At 42.6% G+C, this 15932-nt stretch overlaps 1 protein-coding gene across 3 annotated transcripts in view; it reads left to right on the top strand.

Annotated features, from left to right (window-relative positions):
- The first annotated feature begins 6266 nt into the window (after positions 1-6266).
- NR2C1 (nuclear receptor subfamily 2 group C member 1) overlaps positions 6267-15932 on the top strand; it is a 92728-nt gene continuing 83062 nt past the window's right edge. For 2 of the 3 annotated variants that reach the window (XM_043968648.1, XM_043968645.1), the window contains exon 1: positions 6267-6401. The gene's annotated coding sequence lies outside the window, so the exon portion shown is untranslated. Of the gene's footprint in view, positions 6402-6819; positions 6933-15932 lie in introns of those variants that run through there. The other variant, XM_043968646.1, reaches the window with a different exon arrangement.

Genomic DNA, 15932 nt, shown 5'->3' with positions numbered 1-15932 from the left:
CCACCCACAAGAACTCAAGCAATTCAAAATAAGTGATAGATGAGTAGTCATGGAAAACATTCCCATATTAACTAGTTGTGAGAGAAAACAGTCAAAAAACCCAAAACTTCAGATTAAGGAATTGTCAAAGAGGAAAAGAAAAAGAAAAAAATGTGTTTCCATCTGTTTTCAGATACTATCAGTTCTTTCTCTGCATATGGGCTGCAATCTTCATAAGTCCTTCAGGGTTATATTTTATCATTGCCTTGCTGAAAATCACCACATGCTTCCCAGTAGATCATCCCCCCACTGTTGCTGTTATCTTGTGTACAGTACATTTCACTCTGCTTTAGTTCATGTAGGACTTTCCAGGTTTTTCTGATAGTATCCTGTTCATCATAACCTGTATACAGTACCTTAAGCTTGACAGAGAATTTTCTTCATAAAAGCCCAGCAAAGTAGGTACCATACATTATAATCAATCATCATAACTATTTCCCTCCTTCCCACTCCCTTCCCATGACATTTACTCTATCTTATTTTTACCTATTCTTCCTCAAAAGTGTTTTACTTCTGAGTATCCTCTCCCCTGCTCTGCATTTCCTTTTTTCACCCTTCCTTCCTTATTCTCCTCCCCTCCTACTTTCCTGCAGGGTTAAATAGATTCCTACCCAATTGGGAGGAGTAATGCTATTCCCTCTATGAGCCCACTCTGACGAGATCAAGGTCCCTGAGCTAATTCTGTGTTGTAAATTTTTCTTTCTCCCTCCTCAACCCTCCCTATGAGATCAAGCAATTCAATATGTCATACTTGTGCAGTAATGCAGAACATCGTCATCTTCCTTGAACGTGTTTTGCTTTTTACTGTTCTCTCCCCCAATCTGCCCTTCCCTCCTTCCCTTCTCCCCCAATCTGCCCTTCCCTCCTTCCCTTCTCCCCCCAACCCCCCACCCCTTATCTCCCTCCCCTCTCTCAGGGCAAAATATACATTACTATACCTACTTGAATATGTATGTTAGTCCTTCTTTGAGCCAATTCTGATGATATTAAGTTTCACTCACTCCCCAACTCCTTTCCCCTCTTCTCCTCCCCTCCATAAAATTTTTTCTTGTTTCCTTCATGTGAACTACCTCTCCTCGGACCATCTCTTCCCTTCTCCCTCCCCCAGTCTATTCTTCCTACACCTCAACCCTATTTTAAAGATGTCATCATGGGTTAGTTAGGTGGCACAGTGGACAAAGCACCAGCCCTGGACCCAGGAGGCCCCAAGCCCCAGACATAAGACACCCCACGCTGTCTGTCCCACAAAGAACAAAACATAAATGCTTTACAGATATCATCTCTTCATATTCAGTTCAGACCTGTGTCTTCTGTGAATTCCTTACTGAGATAGTTCTTATGATTTCAAAGTATTATCTTCCCATGTAGGAATGTAAACAGTTTGGTCTTTTAATATCCTTCATGAAGTCTTTTTCCTGTTTACCTTTTTATGCTGCTCCAGGGTCTTGTATTTGAAAGTCAAATTTTCTATTCAGTTCAGGTCTTTTCATCACAAATGCCTGAAAGACCTCTTTCTCATTGAAATCCCATTTTTTCCTCTGAAAGATTATGCTGAGTTTTGCTGGGTACGTGATTTTGGGCTGTATTCCCAGTTCCTTTGCCCTCTGGAATATCATATTCCATGCCCTCCGGTCCTTTAATGTAGAAGCTGCTAGATCTTGCTTTATCCTTATTGGAGCTCCACAGTATTTGAATTCCTTTTTTCTAGCTGCTTGCAATATTTTCTCCTTGAAATTTGGCTATAATATTCCTGGAGGTTTTCCTTTTTGGATCTCTTTCAGGAGGTGATCAGTGGATTCTTTCAATTTCTATTTTAGCTTCTGCTTCTAGAATATCAGGGTAATTTTCCCTCACAATCTCTTGGAGGATGGTGTCTAAGCTTTTGTTTTGGTCATGGTTTTCAGGTAGTCCAATGATTTTCAAATTATCTCTCCTAGATTTATTTTCCAGGTCAGCTGTTTTTCCAAGGAGATATTTCACATTGCCATCTATTTTTTCAACCTCGTTTTCCATTTGGCTTTTCAAACTGTTTACTTTTTTTCTCATGACTCTCCTGCATTGCTATCATTTCTCTTTTCATTCTTTCCTCCCTTTCTCTACATCTTCTTTCTATGTCTCCTACTTTCTCTTCAAAGTCCCTTTTGAGAGCTTCCATGGCCTGAGACCAGTTCATATTTTTCTTGGAAGCTTTGGATGTTGGAGCTTTGACCCTGTTATTATCTTCTTCTTCTGAGGTTGTATTGTGGTCTATCTTACCTCCCAAAGAAGTTTTTGATGGTCTTCTGCTTTCTCTGCCTACTCATCCTGGCTTACTATTTCTTGGCTTTTAACTCCTTAAAGTGTGGCACTGCTTCCAGGACACACTGTTCGAGCTACAGCATGGCCTGGGGAGTGATTGGGCTTCTTCTCAGCCTCACTACTGAACTATCTTTCTAGGGTCTAGGTTTGTTGTTTTTTTGCAGGCAATGGGGGTTAAGTGACTTGCCCAGGGTCACACAGCTAGTAAGTGTCAAGTGTCTGAGGCTAGATTTGAACTCAGGTACTCCTGAATCCAGGGCCGGTGCTTTAACCACTGTGCCATCTAGCTGCCCCCTAGGGTCTAGGTTTTTAAGGGTTTATTGAAAGATAGTAAAAGAAAGGGAAAGATTGAGAACAGAATTCCTATAATCTGGCAATCCTAACTTTCCTAACTCCCCTGTGAAGTTCTCTGCCGCCACCACGATGTCTCACAGTCCAAAGAGAGTGAGCTCTCTGTACAGCCTCTGCTTCCTCCTTCCTCTTCCCCTCCCAGAAATGGGAGGTTCTTCTAGCTGTTTGGTTGTCTGGTTGTCTGGTGGTCAAAGTTCAAAGTTGCTAGCTTCTGAGAACAATTACTTTCTTAAGCACTCTTAAGTACCAGCCAGATGTGCTTAGAATCTAGTTAACTAGAAGTCAGCCAGTAATCCAGTCAAGTCAGTGGCCTTATCCAATTCAATCAGTTTAAATTAATCTCCAGGTGGGCTCCTGAGTATCTGCTAAATCTCATCTATCACATTTCATCATCTTGACACAGCATTAAAAAAAAGGCTCCAACTGATGTAGGAGGCAAAAAAAAGGTTAACAGAAATCCTAAGACCCAAGCTCTAAAAGGGATTCACACTCCAGTTGATGGATAATTTAAGACTTGAGTCTTCATTAATACAAGGCAAGACCTAGGTTCTTGCTACCCCCACATTAATCAGCACCCATAACAAGAACATACAGAGGCAGGTCATAGAGACCTTAACTTTAACAATTTGACAAGGCATAGAAATTCAAACTGGAAATAAATGGTAAATGAAGATATTTTGAAACTAGCCATGGGAATCAAAAAGTGACACGCGCAGAAAAGGCCAAATTTGTCCCCAGATTCACCTTATGACATGTAAACCCCCAAAAACACACCTCCACAGAAAAAGGTACCCACCTCAGGGGTTGGCTTAGGACTCCAGGAACTCCAAATTAGGATAAACCCTCCCCTGTATCTCCCTAAAGTGGAGATTATTATAATGAGACTGATAATCAATTTATCCATACCATAAATATAACTGCCTTTTCTTTCCCTATTTGAGAGATACCTTTCTACTTTTCTGGTTCTCTCCCTGTGGTCACTCACAGTATTGCAATAAGACTTGGGAAACTGAGTCTTGTAATTCTTTTGGGATGACTCACCACCAGTTTGACCCTAAATTCCATCCCACATCGTTATCAAAGAGAAAACTTTCTCTCCCAGGACCTGCAAGTACCCTGGAGACAAAGTGAAACCGAACCAAAGACCAAAGTGAGGCTGAAGTGAGTCTAGGGCTACAGAATCTTAGTCCATGTCATGACCTCTTCTATGTACCATATGACCTTGGCTAAGCCATCTCTTTAGGCTTCTGTTCCCTGGAAAATCAAGGGGACCAATCAATCGATAAACATTTATTAAGTGCCTACTATGTGCTAGGCATTGTACTAAGTGCTGGGAGTGGTTGATCTCTGTCTAACTCAATCTGCATGAATCTCTGAAAGATGTTTGAAGGAATAAGGTATATAAGTATACACTGAGCCACACCTGAATTTTGTACAAGATAGATCTGATGTTAGATGGAATGAAGAATTAAAAGACTCACCGACTCAGTTTCCCAAGTTTTATTGCAATACTGTGGGTGACCACAGGGAGAGAACCAGAATAGTGGAAAGGTATCTTTTAAATAGTGAAAGAAATGACAGTTATATTTGTAGTATGGATAAATTGATTATCAGTCTCATTATAATAATTTCTACTTTAGGGAGGTACAAGGGAGGGCCAACCCCCTGGGGTCCTAAGCCAACCCCTGAGGCAGGCACCTTTTTCAGTGGAGGTGTGTTTTGGGGGTTTACACGTCATAAGGTGAATCTGGGGAAAAATTTGGCCTTTTCTGAGCATGTCTCTTTCTGGTTCCCGTGCTTAGTTTCAAAACATCTTCATTTTTCTTTTATTTCTAGTCTAAGTTTCTATAGCCTGTCATTTTATCATTGTTATAGTTTCAGGTCTCCATGGCCTCCTTCCCTCTGTTCCGATTTATGTGGGTAAGAGAACCTAACATCCTGACTTGTAAATTATCCATTAACTGGGGTCTGAATCCCTTTTAGGGCTCATGCTTGGGTCTTAGGTTTTTCTGTTAACCCCCTTTTTTGCCTCCTACATCAGATCCTTTTTTTTTTTTTGATGGGAGTGGGGTGGGGAGCTGGGTTGGGGGTGGAGATGCCAAATACTGCCTATATTCAGGCGATTACATAGTTGTTCTTTTTTTTTTTTTTTTTTTTTTTTGCGCGGGGCAATGGGGGTTAAGTGACTTGCCCAGGGTCACACGGCTAGTAAGTGTCAAGTGTCTGAGGCCAGACTTGAACCCAGGTACTCCTGAATCCAGGGCCGGTGCTTTATCCACTGCGCCACCTAGCCGCCCCATAGTTGTTCTTTTTTAAGTGGATTTCTTTTTGTGCCAAACAAATAAAAACCAAAAAATTGAGCTTATTCCTTTTGTCAGTGAAAATCGAGTAATTATGGAGTTATTTCCTTGCTCAGGTATCATTTCTTCCTGGCCTTTCCTGATCTTGATGCTGTCTCCCTGATTAAATTACTTTATCTATATTTGATTCTGTGGGTATTTGTTGTCCATGGGCAGCTAGGTGGCCCAGTGGATAGAATGCCAGACCTGGAGGCAGGAAGATCAGTCTTCCTGATTTCAAATCTGGTCTTAAACACTTATTAACTGTTTGATCCTGGGCAAGTCACTGTACCTTTTTGCTTCAGTTTCCTCATCTATGAGATCTGGAGAAGGAAATGGCAAATCACTCCTTTGCCAAGAAAACCCCAAATAGGGTCATGAAGAGTTGGACACAGACTGAACAAAGGAAACTTGTCCCAGTAGAAGGTAAACTCAAAGACAGGGCGGGCCTTTCTTTTCTTTTAAAATTTTTTTTTTTAGTGAGGCAATTGGGGTTAAGTGACTTGCCCAGTGTCACACAGCTAGTAAGTGTTAAGTGTCTGAGGTCAGATTTGAACTCAGGTCCTCCTGACTCCAGGGTCGGTGCTCTATCCACTGCACCACCTAGCTGCCCCAATTTTTGCCTTTTTGACCTCAGGGCTAGTACAGTGCCTGACACAAGTCAGAACTTCAGGAATTGACTGATTGATAGAATGTAATCTCCCGTCCTGATTGTCACAAAGTAGACACTCCATGAATGCTCACAGACAACAATTAAGCTCCCCAGGGCAGGATCTCTTTTTTTTTATCCCCTGCTTGTATAGTGCCTGGCTCGCAGTTGATATTTAATTACTGCTTACCGATTGATGAGGGTTAAGCTCGAGAGCAGAAGTATTCTTCTGCCTTGCAACCATAGGGGTCTAATAACAGCTGCATTACAAGTATCTTTTTCCCAGCGCACACTTAGAGAGGGGCCCCGCCCGCAACTGCCCAGTCGGAGTCCAGTTCTGAGCCCGTCCTTCAGCTCTTCCAGCTGCAGTTCCCCTCCAAGCCGACAGAGGGCGGGGCGAGATTCGGAGCCGCGCCCAGACTCCCCCCACCCCCTTCTCTTCTCTCTCTCCCGCGAGAACGTTACCTCTCCTTTCGCCCGCTCTTCTCGCCCGCCAACGCGCAGGCGCAGGCGGGGGCGCGCACCGCGGAACAGAGGGAGGGGTCACGAACTCTGACCCCCCCACCCCCCCACACTCAGGTCCCTAGCATCCCCCCGCCCCCCCACCCGCCTTCCTCCTCCGGGAGCCGCCCCCCTCCCACCCCGCCCCCAGCAGCCGCCTGAGGGAGAAGAGGCCACGCTACTCTGGGAGACGGAGCGCGTCGGTGGAGCGAGCGCGGCGGGCGGTAGGTGCCGCCGGGAGGGAGGGGGGAGCGGCGGAGGGGAGGGGGCAGGGAGCGGTCACGCGCGGGGGGCGGGCGGGGGCATCGCCTCCCCCTCCCCCCGCGGCTTCCTAACGGTCGCTCCCCGCGCACCTCGCCGCCGCCCCGGGCGCGGGGACAGCGACGGGAGCCGGGAGGGGCCTCCGGGCCGGGGCCGCGGGAGGAGGCGGCGGCGGTTCTTGTGCGTGCGCGCGTGCGCCGAGACCTTCGGAGACCCAGGCCCCGCCGAGCGGCCGGATCCCGAGCAGGCCGCACCGCCCCCACCCCGGTAACGGGGCGGGGGACGGCGAGTGCGGCCTGCCCCCCGAAAAATGAAGCGCCGCCATGGGAGGAGGGGAGGGACGGGCAGGGGCTTGTGGATCGGCCGGCCCGGGGACCGGGCGCTTGGTGACAGTGTTTGAAAGCCTTTGCCCGAGCTGGCTGGTGCGGGCTCCTTAATGGGAAATCCGCCCTACTGTGTGCCAGGCCCTAGATGGCAGCCGACACGAATTGATGGTAAATGAAAGAGCATTGATTAATAAACCTTTCTGTGAGCTAGGCACTTGATAATGAATGGAAAAGTGTGCATTTGATGGTGATGAATTGAAAAGTATTTTATTAAGCCTTACTATATGCCAAACACAAAAAAGTGAACGAAAATTTCTTTTATTAATTCTCACTATGTGCCAAATATTTAATAACGAGGAATTGAAAAGGGTTTTTTAAGCCTCACTGCGTGCCGAATCCTTGGTAACAAGGATTGAAAAAGCATTTATTAAGCCTAAAATAGTAAGTGAAAAGACACTTATTAAGCCTTATCATGTGCCAGGCACCTAATAACAATGAAGGAAAAAAACATTTCTTAAGCTTACTATGTGCCAAGCACCTAATAATAGTAAAGGAAAAACATTAATTAAGGCTTGCTAGGTTCCAAGCACTTAAAGTCTAGGCTCCAGCACTGACTGAGACTCGAAGCTGCAGAAAAGGTCCTGTTCTTCCTGCGTTTGTGGATTATAGCTCTAGAACCTAGTTTCTTAAACTGTGGGTTGGGATCGCATAGGAGGCCAAGTAACAATGGTGGGGGGCCAAGAAAAATTTGGCAACAGTAAAAGGTTATGTATACCTATTTTATATACCTTGGATCCCAAGTGAAAAAAGAAGCCCTGCTCTTAAACTTATACATAACCTTTTACTGTTGTTAAATTTTTCCTGACCCCCCCATTCAGCTATGTGACCACCCCAGATGGAGTCTTGACCCACAGTTTAAGAAGCTTTGCTCCAGAGCCAGCAGGAAACTGGGAAGCTTCCTGGTCCATTTTTCAGAGGTCCAGGGATACATGTCTTAGTGAGCATCCAGAAAGTTTGATTTCCTTTCCTACAGCCAAAGGGAAGAGTCTGCTTGCTCAGAGTCCAGTGAGACTGGTGTGAATATGGTATGCCATAGCCCAGGGGAGCCAAGCCCAGAGAATATTGGAATCAGTTAAGGTTTGAAATGGGAAGAAAGAAGCCATGGCAGGGGATCCCCCTTCCATCAGTTCCAGCTGCCTTTCCCCCAAACCTGACCAAGCCCTCTGACTTCTTTCCAAGGTGACTTTGGAGGAAAGAGTGGGAAGGAATCTGGAGGAGGAATAACCAGATGGAAAAGGAGGATTACAAAGGAGGAAAGAGAAAAGGCAGCTTCTGAGCTTTTGGTATTAGCACAGAAGTGGGAGAGGATTCACTCTTCAACCTTCCAAAAGTAGGCCTTCATCTCAAAAAAAAAAAAAAAATGGTCATCAGGTCTGAAATATGTTCTGGCCTGATAGTTCTATGCTCAGAGGTCATTTCCTCATCTGGATCTCCTTATATTAATAAAATCATAGATCCATTTTCCCCCAAAATAATTGTATGAAGCTTGACATACATTTTTGCATTTGATCTTCACAACAGCCCTGTGTGGTAGATTCCTTAGGTCAAAGCTTCTTAAACTGTGAGTTGTGACCCTGATAGAGTTGTGGAACTGAATGTGGGGGTCATGACTTTGGCAACAGTAAAAGGTTATGTATACCTATTTTATATACCTTAGGTCATGTAAAACCTTTCCAGGTGAAAAGGGGTCGTAAGTGGAAAAAGTTTAAGAAGCCCTGTCTTATAGGTACTGTTTTCCCTAAATGCCAAATGAGAAGACCAAGGCTGAAAAGGTGGTGACTTCCCCATGGTTACACAACTGTCAGTGTCAGGGGCAGGTCTGCTGACTTCCAAGTCAAGTGGGGTAGCTCTCACTAGGATGGCTTTGAAACAGAGTAACTCGGCCTTTAGTCTAAAGCAAGTAGGTCAACTGTCAAGAAACCAAGTGGAAATGCAGGACAAAAGCCTTAAAAGACATATTTGGCTCTTTTAGCAGTTTTTCAAAATCTTACTTTTATCGTTCCCTTTTGTTTTTCTATCCTGTTCGTTTCTAAATATGTGCCATCTTTTCTCCCACCTAGCCAGCAGTTCTTCCAGTTGTGAAGACATAGTATGTAAAATTTTGTGTCATGCTAGGGTATAGGTGGCACATAATTTGCTTCTTTGAGATAGAATATATGCAAAGTGCTTTGAAAACCTTCGTATTATAGAAACGTCTAATTTTTATTCTATTATCTATATATATCAGTAGGTACTGACAGATTTTTTTCTCTGTTCACTGAACAAATGTTTCACATAGAATCTAAAGCTGGAAGGAACCTATGAGACCATTTAGTTCAGTCTCTTTACCTTACAGATAAAGACCAGGGGCCTCTGAATTCACATCCAGCAAGTGAAATGGTACAAATTATTCCATGCTAACTTACTTCAGGCTATTCCTTGAAGATGTTTCTTTTAAGAACACAATTGATCATAGCACTTAAATTTTTATTACATGTCTGCTATATGACTAACGCTGCTACAAAAGGGTAGTAAACATGGCTATGGGAAAGCTGCTGACAGAAGGATGGTGGTCCTTGGCATCATGGAGTTGGTGCCAGAAGTAAGCTTCTGCACTTAGAGTTTTCAGAGCTTGTTAGACCTGGGAGGATTCCCAGAGATGGTTTAGGTCAAAAGTTTTGTTCCTCATCATCTTAATTCTCCCATTTCCACTGGTTAATCCCCCTTAATGAGACTTAGTTCTGGATGATTGGTATGCCATTGGGTTGGAATAAGCAAATTTCATTTCTTGAGATCTTTTGAACAGATTCATTGAGCATGAGGTGGGCAGAAGAAGCAAGAAGCATCTGCTTCCACAGCAGCTCTGCCTCTGTGAACAGGTGGTGGATATTGCCCAGATAGGGCTCTCTTTCTGCTTCCAGCCTAGGTAGTATGGGGGACTTAAGTCATTCTCCCTTAGCCCCGCTGGGGGGCAGGTGATGGAAATTACCTATCAACTACTGCTATCCTGTGTTAGCCTCTGAAATGAGGAGGGCTTTATATCAGCTTTTATGAGCTGCAGCTGCTACTCCTATTCCTCTTCCTGCTGCTACCACTGCCACTAGTATTTGCCTTTTATCTTTTGCTTTAAAGCTTGCAAAGTGCTTTCCATGCATTACCTTACTTGAGATTCAGGTCTTACTATAGAGCTGTGTGGCAGTTTTGGTGTGTTTTTGGCCAGGACCTGTGACATTGATCGATATTGGTAACAAGGAACTCCTCTGCAATGCAGATTGGTACCGGTTCTGCATCTGATTGTCCTGCAGTTTTCTGGTGCCCAGAGAGGGCCATTGATTTGTTCAGGGTCACACAGCCAGTCTCTGTCAGTGGTGGCACTTGAACTCAGATTCCTGACTCTAAAGCCATTATTCCACACTTCCTCTTGTGAGCCCTCTTGTTTTTACAGATAGAGACCCCATTTTATAAATTAGGAACCTGGTGCCCAGAGAGAAGTGATTTGTTCACTGCCATGTAGTTAGTAATTGTCAGAGGCTTGTTTTGAACTGACGTCTACTTGTATCTTCCATGCTTGATGGCCCTTGACCACCAAAATTCCTTTGAGCAACTGTAGCATGACCTGATATTTTCCTATCCCTCACTGCCTGGGCAACCTGGCCTTTAAACGTCCACATTAACTTCCATATCATTCCTTTAATCTCATTCTTTTGGGTTCATCTCCCCCTCTTTGAGTGTCAATTTGTTGACTAGAGAAGTGACATTCTTATAGTACAGGCTAATCATATTACTCTCCTACTCAATAAACTTTAATGGCTCTTTGTTACCTCTAGAGTCAAGTATTTGTTTGGCATGTAACAGCCTAGCTCCAGCCTACCACCTATTCAGCCTCATTATATTTTTATTCCTTTCACTCGCTGTATGATCCTGCCAAGCTGACTTATTTGCTGTCCTCTCCCCGCCCTGCCTCAGGTTGCTTTTCAGATGCCACCTCAGACTCTCCTGTCTCTTTTCTTCTCCTTGCTGGTCCCCGTTTGACCCTTTCCTGCCCTCAGACCCTACCCCTGCCAGAGGGAACCCAGAATCCCTATTTCTTTCTTCCTGTAAGCCCCCCCCCCAATTGCACTAAGCTGGTCCCTTCTACCTCAAAGCTTTGTAAACTGTGGGTTGCAGCCCCCATATAGGGCTGCAGAACTGAATGTGGGGGTCGCAGAAAATTTGGTAGTATGTGTTTGATGTGTATTATACCAGTTGTATATACTGATATGCCTGGGGTTGTGAAAAAATTTGGCAACAGTAAAAGTTTATGTATACCTATTTTATATACCCGGCTCATTAAAAAATTTCTCAAGCAAAAAGGGTTCACTAGTGGAAAAAATTTAAGAAGCCCTGCTGTAGCTGAAGCATCCCAAACTGCTGGACCCGGAGCTGAACTTTCCTGTAAGTGGTGGCTCCCTCAATCAGAGTGGGAGCTTCTTGAGAAGGGGAACTTTTTTGTCTGTATCCTAAAATGCTTTGCAAATTCTTTTTCAGTCATTCCTTTTCATGTACAACTTCATCTTCTATTTCGGTGCCTTTTCAAGGGCTTCCTAACCTGCCTCTTAGGGTGTTTACTCAGTTCCTTCAAGGTTCAGTTTCAGCAGCCTCTTCTTTCTGAATAATTCCTGATCCCCCGGTTACTAATCTCTCCCTTACTCAAATTACCTTGTATTTATTTTGTATCTACTTGTATATACATGTCTCCCCAGTGGAGTGTAGATTCTTTGGAGGTGGACATCTCATTTTTCTCTTTGTGTAGCCAGCACCAAGGACAATGCCTGGCATACATATATGCAGTATGTGTAGGTGTATATATGTATGCGTGTGTCTTTGTTGCTTCAGTAAATGCATATTGGTTGTTCTATTGGGAAATAAATGTTGGGACAGCTGCTTAAAAGATAGTTGCACCTCCCATAATATACCACACTGAGTCTGGAGTATATCCCACTGCACCACACTACCTCTGTCGCAGATTTCACCAGAATTCTTTTGCTTTACATCCTGCCCCACCCCTCTTTACTATCCAGATAACTCCAGTTTTCGAGAATGTTCTGTACACACACTCACCTCATCTCCCTATTTTGGTCAGTGGTTGTGCATAGGACAGAAAGTACCAACACTTGGATGATACCTTTTAATGAGATTTCAAAGCTCCCTTTCCTTTTTCAACCCTTCCCCCAATGAAGTATGTGTTTATACTAAACATTAAAGCATTTTCAAATCACTTTTCTTTGGAAAGCATCCTGAATGCTTTGGGGAAATTTTTGGAAACTAACTGGAAAATTAGGTTTGGGAATTACTGAACTCTGAGGAAAAACTCAGAAAGCCTTTGACCTGGCTTTTATGAGACTTATGTCTTGTGGTATAAGGATTCTTTTACAAGAATGACAGGAATTTTTTGTGCTCTTTAATAGAGGATTTATGGTAAGCCTTGTGGTAAGAGAGAGGTCAGTTTTTAGGTCAAGATGTATAAAGCACTTTGCTTATAGCTTTTATATTTGTTCTGCCTTCAAGCATCTGCTTACTTCTCTGTTGAGAAAGTTAACTGATGCTCTGGGTTAGTGGAATATAAATGACAGGATAGATTTTCTTTAATAAAAGAAATCACAACAAAACTGCAGAAGCTGGTTCAGGCTGGAGGAAGCAGCCAGATAAGATTGTCCACATTCCCTGGCTTTTGAGTTCTGTTGCCTCAGTATGGTTTCTTTTAACTTCATTCTTTGATACTTAGTTGTATGTTTTGGAGCAAATATTGACACACTAAAGGTAGACATAAGAATGATATGGAATTTCATATATATATGTATATATATATTTTTTTTTAGGGGGGGCGGGGCAATGAGGATTAAGTGACTTGCCCAGGGTCACACAGCTAGTAAGTGTCAAGTGTCTGAGGCCGGATTTAAACTCAGGTCCTCCTGAATCCAAAGCTGGTGCTTTATCCACTGTACTACCTAACTGCCCCTATATGGAATAATATTAACATCAGAGCAGTGTTTCTACAAATCATAGAATTGCATTGCAAAAACATCTCAGTATAAATAGCTAGGTTTCTGTTTTCTCAGAGTAGTTGCTCTTCATGCAGCATATTTATTAAGCTATTAAGAACTAGGAGGGAATAATAAGAACTAGGGACTTGCCCACCTATACCATAATTAAAGTCTAAGGCAGAAAATGAAAGTGCATTTTGTTTGGACTTTTGCTTTGGATTTTATTCTGCCTAGAGCTGGGGGTGGGGGAGGGGAACAGGGAGTGATAAGTGTTATGGGAAAAGTGGTGTTCAAATCTTAAGAGATGAAAGAGACCTTAGGGGTCATTTCAATACAATACTCATTTTACAGATGACGAAAAGATGGGCCTGGAAGGAGAGATAGGAATCACACACATTGGAAGGGGCCAAGGGAAGATATGACTGACTGAGGAAATGGTGAATCAATCAATGGGAGAGCACATAGGACATCTGAAGAAGGAAGAATAGCCTTTTAGCTGCAGAGTATGGTGTGTGCAGGGTCATGGCGAGATTAAAGCTGGAAAGGTAGTTGAGAGCAGATTGCTTCGGGCTTTGAATAGCTGGCTAGGTATTCTGGATTTTATTGGGTAGAAAATGAAAGTGTGTATTTGGTTGGGGAGGAAAGGAGGGTCTTTGTTAACTTGATAAGAGCTGTGTCCACAAAAGATTAATTTTGCTGTAGTGGCTAGCTAGTTAGAGTATTAGAATAATAGAGAGAGGATTAGGGCCAGAACTCAGATATTCCTTGTGGGAATAGTAATGAGATATTTAGGAGGTAAAAAACAGTGTAGTCTTGGGCAGATATTCTCACTTGACAGACATAGAAACTTTTTTTTTTATCACTCTTCTGTGTACTCCTACTTTCCTATGATAGGGAATTGCTACTAGGAGGGGATTCTTCTTTTTTTTTTTTTAAACTAGCATTTCCGCCAGAAGAAAACCTCTGGGTCACTCAGCCTTGAAAACTTTCCACCAATTTAATGCAATTAGACACACTTGGAATGATGTGGTCAGGCAGTTTACCAGTAAACTCCTTTGACAGGACTTTAATGGTTTCCATTGAAAACTGGGCATTTGTACCTTTTTATTTACAGGTATTTGGTCTTTTTATTCTCTCCTGTCCTCTTATTCTGTCCTCAACTGTTTGAGCCTTTTCTTTCTTCAGCATGTTCAGATCCCTCTCCTCTCAGCCTGTTTAGGTGTCATCACTATCAACAAATACTAAGCATGATGTTACCAGCAAGTTTCAGTGACTTCCTCTTTCCTTTAGGATAAATGGTGGGCATTTAAGTCAAAGTGGCTTCCTTGTACCTGGACTGGGTCATTCTATTTCCTATTTCCCATGGCTCGGGTCCTTTGAGGACCTGCTCCTGTTTCTTCCTGTAAAGGACCTCTCATGTTTCTTCTAGTTAGTGCCTTTTTACCCTCCTTCATTCAAACATTACATACAACACAAAATAAACTGTTGATAGATACTAAGAACAAACTTATAGTTTTCTTTAGGAATTTCTTCTTTGATTAAAAAACCATAATTAAAAAGCTAAGAAAAGATAAAAGAATCTTTATGGGAAGGAGAGAATGAATTTCAAAGATTGTTCATAAGGACCTAATCTGAGTAAAAGAGATGGACAGGACCTCACAGTTAAGATAGACCATTTTGTCCTCAAAGTGCTTGATATTCTTCTTCTTCTTCTTTTTTTTCCTGGGCAATGAGGGTTAAGTGACTTTCCCAGGGTCACACAGCTAATAAGTGTTAAGTGCCTGGGGATGGATTTGAACTCAGATCCTCCTGAATCCAGGGCTAGTGCTTTATCCACTGTGCTACCTAGCTGCCCCCTGATATTCTTCTTCTTTTTTTTTTTTTTTTTGAGTGAGGCAATTGGGGTTAAGTGACTTTCCCAGGGTCACACAGCTAGTAAGTGTTAAGTGTTTTGAGGCCGGATATGAACTCAGGTCTTTCTGACTCCAGAGCTGGTGCTCTATCCACTGCACCACCTAGCTGCCCCTCCCCTGATATGGTTCTAAAAGTAAACTGTGGCCACTGTGTAACTAGGTGAAGTACATTTCCTTAGTTCAGAAAGATGGGTGATAATTTGGTGCTGTAGGAAAAGTCAAATCTTTGAATTCTGTTGTAATTTTTGCCCATTCCCTTCTTTTTATTGATCTGTAGGACTGAGAGAGTATCTAACAAATTTCTGTTAATAAATTTTTTTTGTTTGTAGATCATTTTTTTGTTGTTAATACAATTTTTAAAAACTTTTTTTAGTTCATATATTTTAATCATCTTCATTTCTTACTATAACTCTTTATAGGGGGTGGCTAGGTGGTGCAGTGGATAAAGCACTGGCCCTGGATTCAGGAGTACCTGAGTTCAAATCCGGCCTCAGACACTTGACACTTACTAGCTGTGTGACCCTGGGCAAGTCACTTAACCCCCATTGCCCCGCAAAAAAAACAAAAACAAAAACAAACCACACACACTATAACTCTTTTTATTATTTATTATTATTATATCTCCTGTTCATCAGATATCCGTTTCATGAGCTATCTCGTGTCATAGGGAAAAAAAGAAGAGATTGGGGGAAAGAACAACAAAACTAATTCATGTTAACTGAGTCTAATAGAATATGCTGTATTTTGTACACATAGTCCTCCACCTTGACAAAGAAAGGAGGGAAGAACATTTTCTCAGCTTTTCTCCATCATCAAGCTTGGTCATTATTTAAAAACAAGAACAAAACAGAGCACTAAGCTTAGTTATTTTCTTTCCATTTACATTGTTGTAAGTTTTACATTGTATATACTACTTTCTTTGTTTTTCTTACTTCACTTTGTATCAGTTCGTATGCATTTCTGATTCTTAATAGTCATCATTTCTTAGGGCTCAGTACATGCATGTAGCACAATTTATTTTCATCTACTTAGTTTCCAATTCTGGGATACTACAAAAAGGGCTGCTATAAATATTTTGAGGAATACGGGACTTTTTTAAACTGTCTTTGACTTGGATTATATGCCTACCAGTGACATCCCCTGGGTGAGTATGGACATTTTAGTCACTTTTTAAGGAAATATCAAACACTGCA

Source organism: Dromiciops gliroides, chromosome 5 (assembly GCF_019393635.1).
Source record: "Dromiciops gliroides isolate mDroGli1 chromosome 5, mDroGli1.pri, whole genome shotgun sequence".
Taxonomy (NCBI): Eukaryota; Metazoa; Chordata; class Mammalia; order Microbiotheria; family Microbiotheriidae; genus Dromiciops; species Dromiciops gliroides.
Note: the sequence above shows the minus strand (reverse complement) of the source record. Positions and strands in the feature narration are given on the sequence as shown.